This window comes from Anser brachyrhynchus, assembly GCF_964034855.1.
Source record: "Anser brachyrhynchus genome assembly, chromosome: 6".
Classification (NCBI taxonomy): Eukaryota; Metazoa; Chordata; class Aves; order Anseriformes; family Anatidae; genus Anser; species Anser brachyrhynchus.
Window position 1 is genome coordinate 22,798,909 of NC_137700.1, and position 18,556 is coordinate 22,817,464.

At 43.8% G+C, this 18,556-nt stretch overlaps 1 protein-coding gene across 9 annotated transcripts in view; it reads right to left on the bottom strand.

Annotated features, from left to right (window-relative positions):
- PRKG1 (protein kinase cGMP-dependent 1) overlaps window positions 1-18,556 on the bottom strand; it is a 466,811-nt gene that overhangs the window by 211,539 nt on the left and 236,716 nt on the right. The gene's annotated exons all lie outside the window — the stretch shown is intronic.

Here is an 18,556-nt window from a genome sequence, read left to right on the forward strand (position 1 = left end):
GTGCTGTGTTTTCTGAGTGTCCTGGTTCCAGTTAGGACAGAGTTAATTTTCCCTCATAGTAGCTGGTAGGGTGCTATGTTTTGGATTAGGGTGAGAAGAGCGCTGATAACATGCTGATGTTTTAATTGTTGCAGAGCAGTGCTTACACCAGGCCAAGGACTTTTCGGCTTCTCGCTCTGTCCTGCCAGCGAGCAGGCTGGGGGTGCAGCAGGAGCTGGGAGGGGACAGACCCAGGACAGCTGACCCAAACTGGCCAAAGGGGTATTCCATACCATCTGACAGCATGCTAAACAATATATAGGGGTGGCTGGCCGGGGTAGGGGGCTGGCTGCTTGGGGATAGGCTGGGCATCGGTCAGCGGGTGGTGAGCAATTGCATTGTGCATCACTTGTTTTCTTACACATTATTATTGTTAATACTATTATCATTATCACTATTATTATTATTATTGTTATTATTATATTCCTGTCTTAATAAACTGTCTCTATCTCAACTCACCGGCTTCACTTTCCTGTTTCTCTCCCCCATCCCAGAGAGGGAGGGGGGAGGGTGAGCGAACGGCTGTGGGGTGTTTAGCTGCCAGCCGGGTTAAACCACAACACTGAGTTACTCTCCACGCCTCCAGAAGTACATATACTTCATTACCAAGCAGGAGCCTGAAGGATTCAGCAGCTTGGATGCTCTTGGATTGTCTCCCTCCAGCAAGGCAGGGAAAGGTTTCAGAGCAAGGCACCTCATTAGGACATTTTTGTGCAACCTGTTATTTTAAGACATGAAATTCATTGGAAAGAGGTAGCATGCTAGAATCCAGAGGAGCCCAAACATTACCAGCAGCCACCGAGTACAAACCAAAGCCAACTTTTAGGCTGTAGCCAGCATTGGGCTGACCCTGTAGAGCTTCCCACCAGCCCATGTGATTTCACCACCCTGATGCCTCGGGCACTGCCAGCAGAGAGATGCACTCCGAAAGATGTTTGATGGTGGTATTTCTCCTTCCAAAACTGTAGCACCTTGTTTTAAATGGCAACTTTTGGCTATCTGTTCTTCAATCTACATACTGGTAGTAGTTACATGATATTATTGTGGTATCGGAATGGGTAGAATACCTATCTCCATAAACATTAAAGAAACAATTCAGACTTTCTTTAGATAAAGTACTAACAAATAGGGATGATGCATTACTGAACCCTTCTGTGGCATCATTTTCTCGCTTTACAGGGTGTTCCTTAAGCTGCTTGTTTCCCCAGCCTGCAGAAGGAAAGAGTTTTGCTTCTCTATTCGTTTATTCTTGCGGAGCCAGCAGGTGAAAATCATGAACTTCAGGCTCAGACACGAGCTACTCCTTTTCTCACTGCATCATGTGCAAAGGCAGTGAAACAGGGTGTGTGTGTGACAGGAAAGTTTAATTGAAAAAATATTTACAAAACAGTAACATAAGTATTCTTGATGTTATACATGCTATACGATCATTTATATCATATGTTAATACATGTGGGAAGTCCTTCTGGTGCAGCTGCTAAGATGCACAAGAACATAAATCAACATTTTGGGGAGCACTGTTGGAAAACGATCTTCCCAACAAAGACTTTAAATGGGCTGTTTTTCTGCAAAGCGAGGTCCATCACACACTGCCCGTTAAACTGTGGCCAGTGGAGCAAACCTTTATCCATATGACATTTAAATATGTTTTAAAGCATTAAAATCACAGCTACATCAAGTACACTGCACAGATAGGTGCATTATTTCAAAATGGAGGGAGATACTCAAAGCCCTGCAATCTTTTAGCATTTTCCCAAATTTTTACATGCTCCCTTGAAGCCTTCCAAAGTTTTTCAGGATCACTGAGCAAATCATCCTTGGCTAAAGCATGTGCTGACTGCATAATGGGACCATGGACATTTTATTGCCTGGCACCATAGGCAGAATTCATCACCTCACGTTTGCTTTTAAGCTCTTTTATTCAAATCGCTGTTTCTTTGCCCAGGAAAGCCTCAGGCAAAGAAATAGGGTCTTTCTGCCAGCAATGATAAGTAAAATTTCTTAACATAACCATCCTCTTACTTCTGTTCAGTTTTGTGGGATTATTATGAAAATTAAGCTTCAGCAAGAACAGTTATTTCCAGTTACTTGTATTTTGTAGCATGCATCTTATAAAATAATGATGAAAAGCACATGTACATTTAACTAAACAGAAGGAGCATATTGAATTATTCTACCCCTCCAGACACATCATGAATCATGAATGAAGCCCCAGCAGACTCCATTTCGGGATATGGCACAGAGCGACGCAGAGGGGATGTATTTAACAGCTGGAGCAATAACAAATTTCTCTACTCTCAGACATTCGTGCTTCAAGTTTCTAGCAACAATGGCACCGGTACAATGATGAGTTCATCCCAATCCTGTCTGCTTTCTCAACAGGTCCCTTCACTGAACTCCACAGTGGTATTTTGCCACCCCATACTGCGCAAACAGAGTAATTTTATATTTGGACAATGAAAGATGGAGCATTCAGGCAAAGGTAAACATTTTAATGCTTTTTCTCCTAGCACAGTTTATATCCATGTGCCCATAATGTGGGGCAGTTTAAAAAAAAAGTCAAATATCAGTGTTTAATAATAAAAAATAAAAGCATATCCACAGAAGCAGCAGTTGATGCTTTTTTTCTTTTTGCATCCTCTGGCAAAACCTATGGCTTTTCGTGGCACATAGAGCAGGACAGGTATTAAGGAGAATGTGAAGAAAAAGACAATAAACACACCATGAGCCTAAAATTAATCCTAACAGTGGCACACAGGATGATTTTGGATGCCCTGAGCATCCAAAACAAAGCATTAAAATGCACAGAGGGATGCTCGGTGCTGGTGTTTCGGCAGTACTTCATGCCATGCACTGAATTTTTGGGGTTTGTTCTCAGGCTGGCAGCAGGATACCCCTGCAGCATCCTTCTCAAGGCGCTGGGCTGCAAAAGGGGTTTTCTTTGCATGCATGGTGGAAATCCAGTGTTGGGGTGTTCATGTGCAGTAAAAGCTGGCATCTGCTCCATCCACGTCTTTGTGAACTGCCCATTTGGGAACAGCCTTTAAAGCAGAGTATGCATAAATATGCCCGTTTATGAGTGTCTGAAATTACTGGCATATTCCTGTGAGCTGGAGTAGGTAGAGACAGATTTCATCTTTACTTTGATGCTTCACATTTTTTTCTGCTGTCTGCCTCTCTGAGCTTGACTAACTCAAATTTCGATGTTAAAAGTGCATACATTGCATGTATCACAAAACCACGGTGCACTGAAGCTCCTGGGCTCTACTGCTCATGTGGAGAATTGGGGACAAGTGCTGTTCACAGGAAACAAGTGCTTTAGTACTTCAGCTCTTTTCAGGACACAGATAGAATTAACTTCTTATTTGGATTTGCATGATGTTTTGCTAAACAGAGCCCATCCTCTGCCACGTGAAGGACCCCCTGATTTGGAGTCAGATGTGGGCAGCGATGTTTGCGTGGTACTCATTTTCTAGGGTCCCACTCCAGGGCCAGGGCACTGGTACAAGGGCAATCTTGCTTTCAGTGCATAACAACCACTGAGCTCTCAGCAGCAGCCTTCTGGTTTTGGAGCCTTTGCAAGTGCTCCTCCTCGTTTCCAGCCTGTCTCGCAATCACGAGAGAAAAAACCTCTCTTTTGTTTCTTTTTAAATGAAGGATGATTGCAGGGTGGCAGCAGCTGAGGCACGAGGAAAAGCACTAATGACTATAAAATGTGATAAAGTGGAAAGATGCAAATACTGGACATCATTCTCTCACTCATGCTGGCTGGGATATGAAATCCAGAGGTTTCTCCCACTTTTCCCCATGCCCTACCTACCCCCGCCTTTCCTCCTCAGCACCAGGCCCCTTCTCAGAGCATCACACTGAGGAAGGAAGGTACAGAAATTTTCAACACAACTTCACTCTTAAACAAGGGATGTTCTTGCACGTATACCGTGGATCTTTTTTAGAGTTAGGTTTGACCACTGCATAAGCACCAGTCTTGGTGGAGACTAATAATATGTTCAGATTATGTGAGGAGGAAACAAAGCAGGAAGGACATGACTCCATATAAGTTTTCCAGAGAGTTTTGCTCTCACTACAATAAACCGTGAAGACCCAGGATATCCCAAGAACTGTATATATCTCGCATAGGAAAAAGCACTGGATATTTTGCACAGGAATGCCTGGTTAAGATCAGATATAACTAAGAAAAGAAAACAATGGAAATGGTTAGCAACAACAACAACAAAAAAGCACAACTCCATCCCTCCACAACCGATCCCTCCTGGGACTTTTCCGAGTCTAAAGGAGAGGATTCAGTAGGCTCTAAAGAAAACATATCATGCAAAAGATTTTTTGCAAGCTAACAGAAAGAAGACACAGAATGTACAAAGGCTCCTAGTAGCACACTTTCAGAAAATCCTACTGAATTATATTAAATCACACCCAGAGCTGCTTTCTCTGGTAGACTGTCACCTTGTGTCTAACTCTTCCTGTTTCTTACTGCCTGCTTTCTAGTTTTTTTCAACAGAATAAGGCCTTTTGCACTATCAAAAAGTAAGCGAGTCAAACGTCACGGATCGTAACATGAGCTGTGAAGACATCCGGGCTCAGGGGAAGAGCTTGTCCTGCCCTGGCTGCCGTGGTGCCTGCCCCAGGTGGGTCGTAACTCGGCCCCAGTGGTGGGTTGAGCCCACCTGCGTGAATCCTGCCTCGTGGCACCAGGGATTATGGATAACAAGATGGCAGCCTGAGCATGACCAACTCTACTGTCCCTGGAGGTCTTCAAAGCACACGTAGATGTAGAGCTCAGGGGCACGGTTTAACAGAGGAGTTGGCAGGGATGGGATAAAGGTTGGAGCAGACGATCCTAGAGGTCTTTTCCAACCTGAATGATTCTGTGGCTCATGTAAGCCCTGAGGCCCTCGTAAAGCTTGAGCCACACATGTTGACTTCAGTGAGAGGATTTCACCCCAGTACTCTGTCCTACGGCTTACAGCCTGCACAACCCTTATATGGGGGATCTGACAACACCCTGTCAGCCGGCGCTAGGCCCAGTAACCCATACCACGTACTGTGTAGGACCCCGGGAACTTTTCCTTCCACAATCACAGAATTGTAGGGGGTTGGAAGGGACCTCTGGAGATCATTCAGTCCAACTCCCCTGCTAAAAGCAGGTTCCCTACAGTAGTTTGGGCAGGAAAGTGTCCAGGCAGGTCTTGAATATCTCCAGAGAAGGAGACTCCACAACCTCCCTGGGCAGCTCATTCCAGTGCTCTCTGACTCTCACTGTAAAGAAGTTTTTATGCATGTGGAAATTCCTGTGTTCCAGGTTTTGGCCACAGCCTCTTGTTCTATCACTGCACACCACTGAAAAGAGGTTGGCCTCGTCCAATTGCCTCACACACTTCAGATATTTATAAACATTAATCAGATTACCTCTCAGTCTTCTCTTCTCCAGGCTGAACAGACCCAGGTCTCTCAGCCTTTCCTCGTATGGGAGATGCACCAGGCCCTTAATCATTTTTGTGGCCCTCCTCTGGACTCCCTCTAGAAGATCCCTGTCTTTTTTGAACTGGGGAGCCCTGAACTGGACACAATACTCCAGATGTGGCCTCACCAGGGCAGAGTAGAGGGGGAGGATCATCCCCCTTGACATGCTGGCCACACTCTTTTTAATGCACCCCAGGATACCATTGGCCCTCTTGGCCACCAGGGCACACTGCCGGCTCATGGTCAACCTGTCATCCACCAGGACCCCTAGGTCCTTCTCCACAGAGCTCCTCTCCAGCAGGTCAGCCCCTAACCTGTACTGATGCCTGCAATTATTCTTCCCCAGGTGCAAGACTCTACGCTTGCTCTTGTTGAACCTCATTGGGTTCCTTTCTACCCAACTCTCCAGCCTGTCCATCCTTCTGGTGTGTCAGCCATTCCTCCTAGCTTTGTATCATCAACAAAATTGCTGAGGGTGGACTCTACCCCTTTGTCCAGATCACTGATGAAGATGTTGAACAAGACCAGACCCAGCATGGACCCCTGGGGGACACCGCTTGCTACAGGCCTCCAACGAGACTCAACGTTGCTGATTGCAACTCTCTGAGCTCTGCCAGTCAGCCAGTTCTCAATCCACCTCACTGTCCACTCACCTCCCACACACTTTCTAAGCGTCAAAAGCCTTGCTGAAGTCAAGGTACACAACACCCACTGCTCTCACCTCATCTAGCCAGCCAGTGATGACATCATAGAAGGCTACCAGGTTCACCAAGCACGATTTACCCTTGGTGAACCCATGTTGACAACTCCTGATAAACTACTTCTCTTCCAATTGCTTGGAGATGGCTTCCAGAACAAGTTGTTCTATCACCTTTCCAAGGACGGAGGTGAGACTGTCTGGCCTGTACTTGCCCAAATCCTCCTCCTTCACCTTTCTGAAGACTGGTGTGCCATTGGCTATCCTCCAGTCATCCGGCACCTCTCTCATTCTCCAAGAGCTTTTAAAGATAATAGAGAGTGGTTCAGCAATCACATCTGCCAGCTCTCTCAGCACATGTGGGTGCATTCCGTCGGGGCCCATGGACTTGTGTGTGTTGATTTTGGCTAGACGCTCTCTGATCAGATCTTTCTCAACGAAAGGGAAGTATTCCTTTCCCCAGACTCTCTCTCTTACCTCCGGGGTCTGGGATTCTCGAGGGGCAGTCTTAGCAAGTAAATACTGAAGTAAAGAAGGTGTTCAGCATCTCTGCTTTCTCAGTGTCCCATTATAAGGGCACCCACCTCATTCAGTAGCAGACCCACATTTTTCCAAGCCTTCCTTATACTTTCGACATACTTTTAAAAAGCCTTTCTTGTTATCCTTGACCTCCTTTGCCAGATTTAATTCCAAATGGGTTTTAGCCTTCCTCGTCACATCCCTGCAGGTCCTGACAGAATACCTGTATTCCTCCCAAGTGGCCAGGCCCTTTTTTTCACATTTCATAGACTTTCATCTTGCCTTTGAGTTTATACATTATCCATAAGAGTGAACTGTGTAATCTAACCTTCTGCACTACCTCCTTTACCCCATTTTTCAAAGGGAACTGCTTGAAATCTCATGAGTTATTCAGGAAACCCCATCTAGGGCGTTTCCATTCACTGAATCATAGGATATCCTGAGATGGAAGGGAACCACAAGGATCATCAAGTCCAACTCCTGAATACCCATGGTGTTTGCCTGAGGGTGTACATATATATGTTGGATTTTCTCTAACCTAATTCCAAGGCTTCCTATTACTTCCGCAAATATGTGAAGACCTCTTTTGGAGGCTCATAACTTCCTGGCCTTAACAAGACAAACATTAATTAAGCATTATGAAAGTCCTTCATTGTGTCAGGGTTTTTTTTCCTTTGAATTTCAAAGCATGTCCACATAATTTGTATTACAAAAAATGGTAATTAGATGTCATTTGCTGTCTTTAAGCTAACTGCTATTTTACATAACCTTTACTATGTCATTTTATTCATCCCTGCTGTATAAATACAGTTCTACTCTTTTTACATTTCTATGATATGGACATTTTTCAAGGCTTTTAATTAAACTCACCTTCTTGACAAAGAGCTCATGAACTACTTAAGAAATTGTATTTATTACAGTATTGAACATCCATATAAAAGACGAAAGCTGAAAGAGTTCCTTAAAGTAGTTCATAAAGAATGCATTCAGAACAATTTGAAAGACATAAAAATCACTTCAAGTACTATTTTAAGTTTGATGGCAATTGGTATCTGTTGGATGAGTTAATGGAAAACCAACAAGGGTCTAATGCAGGCCAGAAGCTTAACATTCAGTTGCTCAAACGTCTAATTTCATGCAACAAATACTGATAACTGCGTATTGCATTTGAACTCCTGAAGAGGGGTTGAAACAAAATGTCTCCAATTATTTGTGAAAAGGAAAAAACAAACCAAGCCCCTCGAAGTTCTGCACTGCAGATACGGAATTGCCCTGCTTCTAGTGAACAGAATGGGGTAGAAGACCTGTATGTGGCTTTGTGTTATAGGCAGAAAAGGGGGTCCTGAAAGAAAAAGGAAATCTCAGGCTGCAATATCTGTGGCTCCTGGAACCTCTTCATCGGGAACATCGACCTTAGGGACAAATTTATAATGACCATATAAATATGTCCTGCAGTTTAAGTTGTTCCATTTCTTAAGGTCTTCAAGTCTGGACAAATATGCCTTTGATGGTACTTCTGCTGAGAGTGTCTTTTTCATACCAAACAGTTGAAAAACAGATGCATTTTGGTGTTCAGCATGAAAAATCGTTTTGGGAAATGGCTTGGCTAGTTGGTAAAAACATAAACAAGGAGCAGGTATAAAAATGAGAACCAGTAGGACAGAACTTGAGGTTAATTTTTGAGATGACCTGCACAAGTTTAGAGCTAGTTTGATTATTCATTGGGTTCACTGGGGGGTAAGAGATCAAATAAATGATTAAAGACAGCACTCCGTATCCTAAAGAGGGTGCATACACTCAGAAATTGTAATGGAGCTGAGTATTTTAAAAATGACTAGAAAACAAACAGATGTTACAAGTCCGTTTGAAAGAAAATGCTACTTTAAGGATATGTGGCTACCAGAAAGGAGTTGCTTGTTAAAGTAACAAAAAGTGCACATGTAATGCCTTTCCTAAAACAAAAGCTGATGCACATCATAAGTATTAATTATGCCTCAAAGCATTTATAAAAGCTATAAAGCATTACCTATTGATATCCCTGGAAAAGAAAAGTGGAAAGCATCTCTGCTGCTGCTAGTCACACGCTTTGCTGGGACTTCAGGTCTCCTGAATTCACTTTAAGGAACACATACCCATCTTTTCACCACAAGAACATGCATTAACTCTTTTGTTGCTCTGTTATTACCCACAGTAGAGCTAACACAAGAGCCAGGTGCAGTTTCCTTCTTCCTTTCTCCCTCAGAGTAATCACCAGACCTCGAGCAGAGTCATGGAAAAAGGGGAAAGGGATGGTTTTAATTTGTAATGTCCCAGCAAGCTGCAAAGCAACAAGGTCCTTTCTTCCATCCATACTCTGAGCACTGCAATGCACACAGACCTCAATACTGAGTGACTGAAAATGAGCAGGAGTTACAGCTTTATCATGGTTTTTTTTTTTTCCCCCCCCCTAAAAGAAACAATGTACAGGTCTAGGGAATACATCTTTCACTCTTTCAATTTTTGCTTTTATTTTTTTAAAGGAAGGCAGTTTTTTTTAAAGAGCTGCTCACATATAGGAAAATTAATGACACTTTCTAAAAAGTATCAAACCATTATCTTACTGCTTTTTTTTGTTCAGCTCTAGGTGCTATTTGGCTATTTAGCTCCAAAAGGTAGCTCATACAGCCAACTTCTCATAAAGATCAGCACGAAACCATGTGGAAATCCATTTACACAGCCAGACACTTGCACTTACAATTCTGCACCGCAGGACGCTTTAGTTCATGAATAAAACCAACAGGAATGAGAGAAGTGCCATATATGACTTCACTACGTATAACTAATTGACTGGGGACACCTTTCAGGCGAGATGCTTCTATTGATTGAAAAGCCTAATTAAAGCAGCAGAAGTTTATGAAATTAGAGTAGAGGATAGATTAGCGTTTTTTTTTTCTTCGTGTAACAAGTAGCAAAATATCCCCGTGCTACCCTTCTCAGCCCTGCTATGCATAAAATGTCTTTACAGCGCCAGCATATAGTTTGCTGCAGGAGCTAATGGGATCCCCAGGGTCTCCTTCAAGTTACCCATCTCCCCCCTTCTAACGCAGCCACTCCTGAAGAGCCATGACTGCCCAATGTTTGGCTGCAGTTTCCAAAAGGAGGATGACAATGCTGGTTTTTAGAGCTGCTTCACCACTGCGTGCTTTACGGAAGGGGCTTTGTTGTAAGTTTTTATGTTTCTGTGCACGTGACTGTTTAAGCTTGTGTCTAGGATTTGTATTTTTGCTAAAGACCATAGCTGCTCACAGGGGCTTTTGATACAACTTAAAATTTACTCTGAAATAATTGCACAAAAATTATAAATACAAAGCAAAAGCAAAAATGTGGCTTTTCATATGAAAGCAAAGGAATATAAAGGATTTCTCCTTTACTTGATGTTATTAGTAGAACAAATTAAACCGATAGCAATCTTCTGCTAAGCAAAAGGACACACACAAACATAGATGAATTTTGGGCTGTTGCATGTAGAAGAGTTGCATAATATTAAGCAAAGCGATGGAAGACATTCTGTGCATAGTGTAAAATCGATGACAGCTGAGCCCTGTAATTCACTGGGCAGCAATGGCCCTGGTAGGCCACTCTCAAATGGAAATATTCACAGTGCAGATCCTGGCGCATTCCTGACTAACAGAAAGATAGAGCCACGACACAAGCCCTGTGTGTTTTTTTTTCCCCATTCCAATTAAAATTCAACCATCAGACACACAAACTTCAGGCAGCACAAACAACCAGCAACTTGCCCAAGTACAACAGCATCAGGAGGGAAGATTTTTGTTGCCTCACACTGTCTTCACCTATGTATTTTCAACAAAACGCTGCGTATAATTCTGAAACGTAATACAGTACAAATCAGTGTTGTCTGCAAGTACTGCTAGACTTTGAGATACGAGTTTGAGTAACAGTGTTTTGAGAAACCCAGGGAAGTCGAACCGCACCTTTGGCAGCACACTGGGAATATCAAGCAACTGAAAACCTTGATGAGACGGAAATGACTTCTGAGTGATCAAAGTAGAGATAGTTTGCTAACTGAATGTTATAATAAGGAAATATTTTTAAAAACCTGGAGGTATTTCCCAACAGACACATTTCCATCAGAATGGCAAAATAACCCATCCCTGACCATCCCCTGCCATCTCAGATAAAGGGGGGTTAAAAGCTTTGGCTTTGCTGCATCAAAATATGTCTCTGCCCTCAAGAAAAGCTTCATTTTGGGGGACTACATCCATCAAACAATCTCAAAACTCAAGCAAGACCCGGTCCAAACAAGATGTAGGCGTCTGAGATGGCAAGATATATCTGAGGTACCTCTACAGAAAAGGGCAGAAGACACAAAGACAGGCACTCATGGTGTGATATGACACCGACAGGTACAAAAGGGTAATGATGAGCACTGGGTCATGTTGTTTAAAAGTCACTGAACTATTTGACAAAATTATAGTGCTTTAATTCTTCATCTGGGGTTTAAGCTATGACTCAAATGCTCATCTCCTCTTTCTTTACATCTTTTCTGCACTTCCAGTTGCTACAGCGTCGTTCTCCCCCTCATTAATTCTGACACGTTCAAGTTGTTGAGTGCTGAGCCATGAAAAGAGCACACTAACTACAGTGTTTGGCTGGGAAAAAGAGAGACACAGCAATGCTACAAGCTAATGTAAACCATGGATAATACCCACAGACCAATAAAACAGTCAGAGTTGTGTGAGAACCTTCCTGCCTAGCAAGAAAAGGGACTGTGCTTTGAGAGACACACATGTAAGGTAGATAATTTAGCCTGTCTCTTAAGTTTCTTCCCCAAATCTTAGTTAATAGATGATTACTGAGGACTTAACATGTATGCTTGCCCCAGTCCTTGTCTTTACTTTAGGGATCTGCTGCTGGTGGGACCTGGATAACACAGGGCACCTGGGACAGTCAGCTTCCCCTCCTCTATTGTGCCAGTGGAAAGGCACCAGAAGCAAGAGCTGTGATCAGCTAAACGAGGGAGAAAATACTGGGGTGCTACAGCTTTTGCTTTTTTTTCCCCCCCTCTCAAACCGCATTTCATAGCCTGAAATACTAAGCTTTTAGTAGCTCCATTAATTCGTCAGCAAATGCTGGCACTTGCTGTTGCAATGCCCATAGAATGAGAAACATGAGTGCAACTTCAGCCCCGCTGGAAAGGCAGAGAAAGTCCCATTCCTGGTTAGCTGGTCCCACCTCCTGACCAGCTTTACCTCTAGGGAGCAGAAAATCCAGCAGAAGTGACACGTACACGCAGCCATTTAAAGAAGTCTAAACTAAGAGAGGGGACATTCTTGTTGCAAGCCAGATACAGCTGCTGACATGTGTTGCTGTTCCTAACAAGAGTCAGAAAACGCCCTTGCTTGACCTGCTTCAGCATTTGTCTGTTTTGATGACGCATTTAGTTTAACAAGTTTTAACAAGCACTCATATTCAGGAGTCTCTGTTACATTTTATTCAGTGCCAGAGTTAATATTTTGGGATATAGTTCTTAAACAAATCATTGCCTCCTCGACAAACACACGTAATTCCAGCCAAAGCCATGGCAGGGATCACAAGCTCATCTGTCCTTGAGAAGGGAATGTTTTGTGGAAGAATTATAGTCCAGCCCTGAGCCTCCACACTTTTATTCCCCAAAGCATCCCACATCAGAACAAGACCATAGCATCTGATGCCTCTTAATCAGACTTAAAATGTCTTTCCAGGGAATTACTTCCTCCCCATACTCTGACTTACAAACAACTGTGCAGAGAACTCATCACATCCTATTGCTGCTCCTACTTGGTCTTACGACATTTTAGGTTTATTCACCCCAAGACTACTCTCCGTTTTGACATAGCAGCGTAACCAGCGGGGCACACATTCCCCCTGCACTCCCCAGCACATCCAGCTGCTCAGAGATGATGGGGAGAAGTCTCCAGCACCTTTTCTCCTCCTCCTCCTCCTGCTCCTCAGCAAAGTGGCATTTGGAGTGCAACCTGAGGTGGGGAAATTCAACGCAGGCTGATGAGCCTCGTCCTGTTGGTGTGTGGCTTGAAATCCAAACAGGTCAAAAGGGATCAAAGAAGAGCACCGTGTGCTGGCTGCTTGCTGGCTCATGTGAAATGAGATGGTAGCTTCGGTCCAGCTGTGTGAAGATAACGCTGCAAGCAATTAGCAACCCGCTTCCCCTCCAGTGCTTTATTCCTTTCAGCAATGTGCTAAGCACAGCAAAAAAAACATGGATTAAATCATTAAAAATAGCCTGCATGAGTGAGTGATCCCTCTGGGGAAGGGCGCGGCTTTTTGCTACGCAGGCATCACGCAATTTAATAAGAGATCCACTCTGTTCTGGCTACATAGGAGCAGAAGATTTGGCATCCAGTCATAATTTAGCCCATTTGCTTTGCTTTTTCAGTCTCTGATCTCCAAGAAGGGACTTTTGTTGTTTCTGCAGTTGGAAAAGAGCAGGCAACTACAGCCTGAATAAACCAGCAGTCAAACAGCAGTACCACCCAACACAAAAAGCACAGGCAGGGAAATGGAAAAGGGCAATCTTGAAAGATCACTTATGAAACAGAAGGACTAAGCATTATACCTTCTGAAAAACAGGTTTTGTTATTCATTCAACAAGAAGGCAGGAGGAAGATGGTATGACATTGCCTTAAAGCAAACAAACAACAACAAAAAAACAAACACACGAACTTCCAAAAACATTGCCATCCCGTTATTTTCCTCAGCACAGACAGCAACGCATGGTCTCTCCACAGTGTTTCACCCCACACCAGAAGCAACACCTTCTCCACCCGCCCAGGTGAAATCTACCTGATCCCCCCTCCCTTACTGTGGGGGAAATCCTCTCCTTGCAGGCTTAGCCGGCAGCACACCACAGGGCTACCCGCTGGCTGAACGTGGGATTTGCCTGGGCTTTGACAGGGTCTCAGCATCCCCATGCCAGCTGGGAATTCAGACGGGTCTCCCCACACAGTCCCTTGCCATCCCTGAGCTATGGGGAACCCTCCAGCCTGCCTGGAGGAGAGGACCCCAACTCCTTGCTCAAATTCTTTGGGACAACATATGGACAAATTATTAGTGCTTGTCCTGAACCTTCAAATCTTGGTCCTCCAAGATGAATGGCATCCATGACATCAATTATGACTCCAATGACTTTGACTTCGATGAAAAACACTGCTAACTTAAAAACAGCAGTTGTAGCAGGCATCTCAGCTGTACTGAAGCACTTTAGCTATCATGTTTAAAAACTGAATACTGAAGAGCCTTTTTTCTTCCTATAAAGACATTTATTAATTATTTTTGAATTTCTCCAGTCCCCAGCCAGCAGCAGTTTTTAATAACTCACGTATCACTTGACGGTGCCTCCCAAAGGCAAGCAGTAATTGAGGTTGAAAAGCACTGAAGGCTGCCTCCTCTGTGAAGTTTGCTCATCTGCTTTGGAGCTAACTACATGTCATTGCTGCTGTTCAGAATCTCAAGTGTTGGTTGTTGTTTTTTCTTAGTGTTGGGAGCCACTAATAAGCACAGCTCTTAAGAGAAGAGGACACAAGAGAGCAGGCCAGCGAGCCCAGGAACCAGGGCAGGTTACCTGCAGCTGGTACGGTGAGGTGCAAAGGAGTAAGGGCAGGAGAGAAGGTGGCCACCAAGCAGAAACCAGGCATGGATCCACCTCCGGACACCTGAAGGCAAACTCAGGGCAGTTCCTGGCTGTACCCTAAAATTTTGTTACCATACAATTTTCTGTGCTAACATTACACGGTTCCTACTGCTACTTGTTCAGCTGCCTGCGGTAGCTGTGTTTGACGTACCTTCACAGCCTGTATTTTTTCCTGATTCAGGGAATTGTGATGCATTTGCTGCCCAGGATTTTGATTCTACGAAATGCTGGGGCTCTGGAGACAATCCAGAGAAGCGTGTAAGTGCAGATAAACATTAAGAGAATGAGTAGCTGGACCTCCTGCCCTCCGCAGGATGATTTATGCGCTTACATCTTGCTGCCATTCCATTTATTCAATTAGCTTGGTCTAATCCCACCACCGAAATTACTGCAAACTGACTGAATTAGGTCCCTTCAATCAGAAAGGAATTGTTTTCTGTAAGTATAGAAGCTCTACAACGAAGACAGAAATCAGAGATGAGATGGTAAGGACTACAGCAGCGACTTTAATGCTGCCCAATTCTCCAGTTCTTCCTTGGCATGCCTTAGCCAGCTGAACAAGGTATGTGCCTCATTAGCCTCTGTCATTTTGGCCAGGGAGAATGTAATCCTTAACATTTATTTCTATCTATTTGAATTTTTACAAAGTACGTATTTTTGTGTTCTTCTGAGATGAACCTGCAGAGTATTAAACGCGGTTGTACTGCGTGTTTTCAAATGGGGAATCAGAACAGGCTTATTTGAGCAGAACACTAATAGAAATTAAAAACAATTACTTAAAGCTCTCAAATCTCAGTAAATAACTGTAAATGCCTTCAACTCTTTTCTGTCTTGATTTTTTTTCCCCCAGTTTTGCTTTCATGATCCTTGGGGGGGGGGGGGGGGGAAGGGCAGGAATGGTTTAAGACATTATTTAATTGATAGGAAGCAAAGCAGAGAACTGCAACAAGCACTCAATGCACCCTCGGTAATTCCTATGCTAAGAAAAAAACACAAGTATTCTTCTCCCCAAGCCTTGCAGCGTGCCAAATTTCTGCATTTTTACTGTTCTAAAGCTATAAAAAATAACTCCCGAGAAGAGAGATTGTATTCCTGTTCCTACTCCAGACATCTCCCTCTGTGACCTTCCAACCAGGAGATCTGCTTCCCAGAGATCAGAAACAGTGGCCATCAGTTTATGATGCTCAAAAGATAAGATTTCACTGGAAAGTTTTCCAAAACAAAGAACAAGGAAAGCTTACAGCAGTGGAAAGCCATTCCTCTGATGTTATTGAAACAGTTTTGGTACACACTGAAAGTCTCCTCCTTAAAGAAGACCCTCGACTTGGTTGAAAAAACAGTTCTTGGGCCAGTGCAAAAGTCTGCTTTCTAAAGTTTCTGCTGCAATGTCACAGGATCCTCAAATTCAGCATTACTGTGAAAGTGCAAAATCAGAACTACTGCTACAGCGTGTTTAACCCCAAAAGAGAAAAGTTACATAGAAATGAGGAAACTTGTTAAAAGGAAATGGAAGAGGGCAGCCAAAAGGGAAAAGAAACATTCAAGGTGGCATAAGAATTGTGTCTCTGCGCCTATGAGAGTTTTGGAAGAAGTATATACCAGCTGTCCCCAAAATGACTTGAAATAAAGCAGTAAAGAACTAAAACGGATAAACAGCAAAGTGCAGAAAGATATCAGAAGTAAAAAAAAGATAACCTTGGAAAACGGTGATTGCACCTGAATGAGGGGAAAAAGGAGAAGAGCACGAGCTCCAGCAAGAACAGTGCCAAACCACGGCATAGTACCCAACAGAGGCTGAGAAGCACCTGGCCAAAGGCTGCCCATAAAGCCTTCTGCAGGCAGGGAGCTTCCCCAAGCACCTGAGGGACGTGGAGAGCCAAGTTTTGAAACAAGCACTTGAGGCAGACAAAGTTAGAGCAGAGAGGCTGGGTTGGGAGCACTCAGCAGTGAGGAGCTATGGGAGTTCCCCAGCTGGCTGACTACAAATGGGAGATGTAAGAGAAGCTTTCTCCAATTAAAGCATCAGTAGAAAAGATTTACAGCAAATAGATCCGATGAAGGGTAATAAATTGTCTAGATCAACTCATACTGCCTTTAACTTACACGAACACAAGTTGTTCAGATTGCCAACCTAATCATTTTAGCACATAGCCCATGGTTTAGGTCAGATTTTGCAATAACGGAAAACCAGGGTGGCAAATGTGCTGCAGCTTTTTAAGGGACGCCCCGGGGCTTCAAGCAAACTGCACACCGCTGAGTCCGATTTCTGGTACCAGTCAAGTCAGTACAAATTCAACACGGTGTCTATATGAACAGGTAAGTTGTGCAAGTGGCCTCTTCGCAAAGGCTCTAACAGAAGCTCAGCTGTTGCAGGGTAAAAGGGAATACCCTCTGCTGCACGAGGGCTACAAGGCACAGAGCACGCGCCAAGCCCACAGTGACCTGCGTTGGACTCACGCTGTGATCTGATAAAGAAGGGCAAGGGGAGAGTGAAGGAAAGAGAATAAAGTTTGAGGACTGTGCAACAGCTTCCTGGGGGTAAAAGCTGGCGTGGTCAGGGAGAACATAACCCAGACACAAAACTGGGCTTAGACGCGGTGCTGCAAAATGCCAAATAATGCATGAGGGGAAAGCTGCCCATACCAAGCGGCTACCAAAATCCTCCAGTAAAAAAGGCAAACAAAAATAGAATGTAAGCACAAACTGACAGCAGTTCAAATAGCCTGCCCTCAACTCACAAAAGTGGAAGTGTCTAAGGTTTTACACAGTTAAATGCCTAAACTAGAGAAGACCCTGATAAAGGATCAGATAAGAACCCATACACAACTTCAGTCATTTTCTGCAAGCTGCACAAGGATAAACTGCATGCAAATGTATAGGAACTGCCTTTTTTTTTTTCCTTTTTATATATTTAGAAGTACAAAGACAAGGCCTGCCTTTCCCCACTCCCCTGGTAGTTGCAACTGGAAAACATCCTTTGGAAACTGATTTTCATTTGTAGGATCAGGTACAGCATTGAGTTACTAGGGTCTCTGTCATTGTGCCTTAAATTACACTAATACCAAAGCTCAGACAAAGCAACCACCAGCACATTTACCATGTGGTTTTGGATCACTGCAGTACATGCAGTTGACCCATGCCCATCACCTCATCTTGACTGTGCTCTCTCATCAGGAAAGGCTTCTTCGGTTTCCACATGTTACTGGTTCTGCCTCGTGCTGTGTGCTGGAAATCAAACTGATGAGCAGCACCAAACCAAACAGCCTCAGCACACTGGATCTGCAACAAGCATCAATCTTCCCAGAGGAAGAAATCAGGCACGTCTGGCCAGTTTTACATAAATACATACTGATTGGCATTGCAAATATGCCCAGCCTTTAATCCTTCATCAGCTGGATCTTGCAGAAACGTTCCCATTATTTCACCCTGCATCAGTATCAGTGACATTGTAGATTTGCCCATTTATAGATATTTTAGCCCATATTCAGCCTACATTGGTGCAGAATTGAAAGATTAATCCCACATGAGCATCAGGGGTTAAACCCAGCACCAGGACTGCTGGCAGCACGTCTGCCTCACAGATTTTGATACCCAGCAGGCAGGTTTGAACATTAAATTCTCTGTAACTTCTCCAGATTCCCATAAAGCAAGTTCAGCAGTGAGATTTAAAAAAAGGTTAAGGTGCTGGTTCTGCTGAAGCCTGTTTGGAAAATATTTAGATGATGGGCTATTTCTGAGATGAGAGCAAGGTATGATTATCTGCCAGAATCACGTTTTCCTTCCAAAATTTGCAGCTTTTTTGGTAATAGTAGTAATAACCTTTTTGACAGGCAAAGCCCTCCTGCAAAGGGGCACACAGACAGTCATATGGAGGTATACACAGCTATAGGAGGGGTATAGCTCCTTTTTAGCAACTGACCCACACATGGCATGAAACTGCTCCCTTACTACCACTATTCTCATAAGTATCTTGGAAATCTCTTCAAGCCCAAGCAAAGCTTTTGGATTTTAGCACTAACATCACTTTTGCCGTGCTTCCAGCTGCAAATACACAACCCCTGTGACTGTCGGCAGGGGTGCCGCTCCCAGGCAATCATACCCACGTTCAGGTGAGTTTGGCATCAAGCAATTTG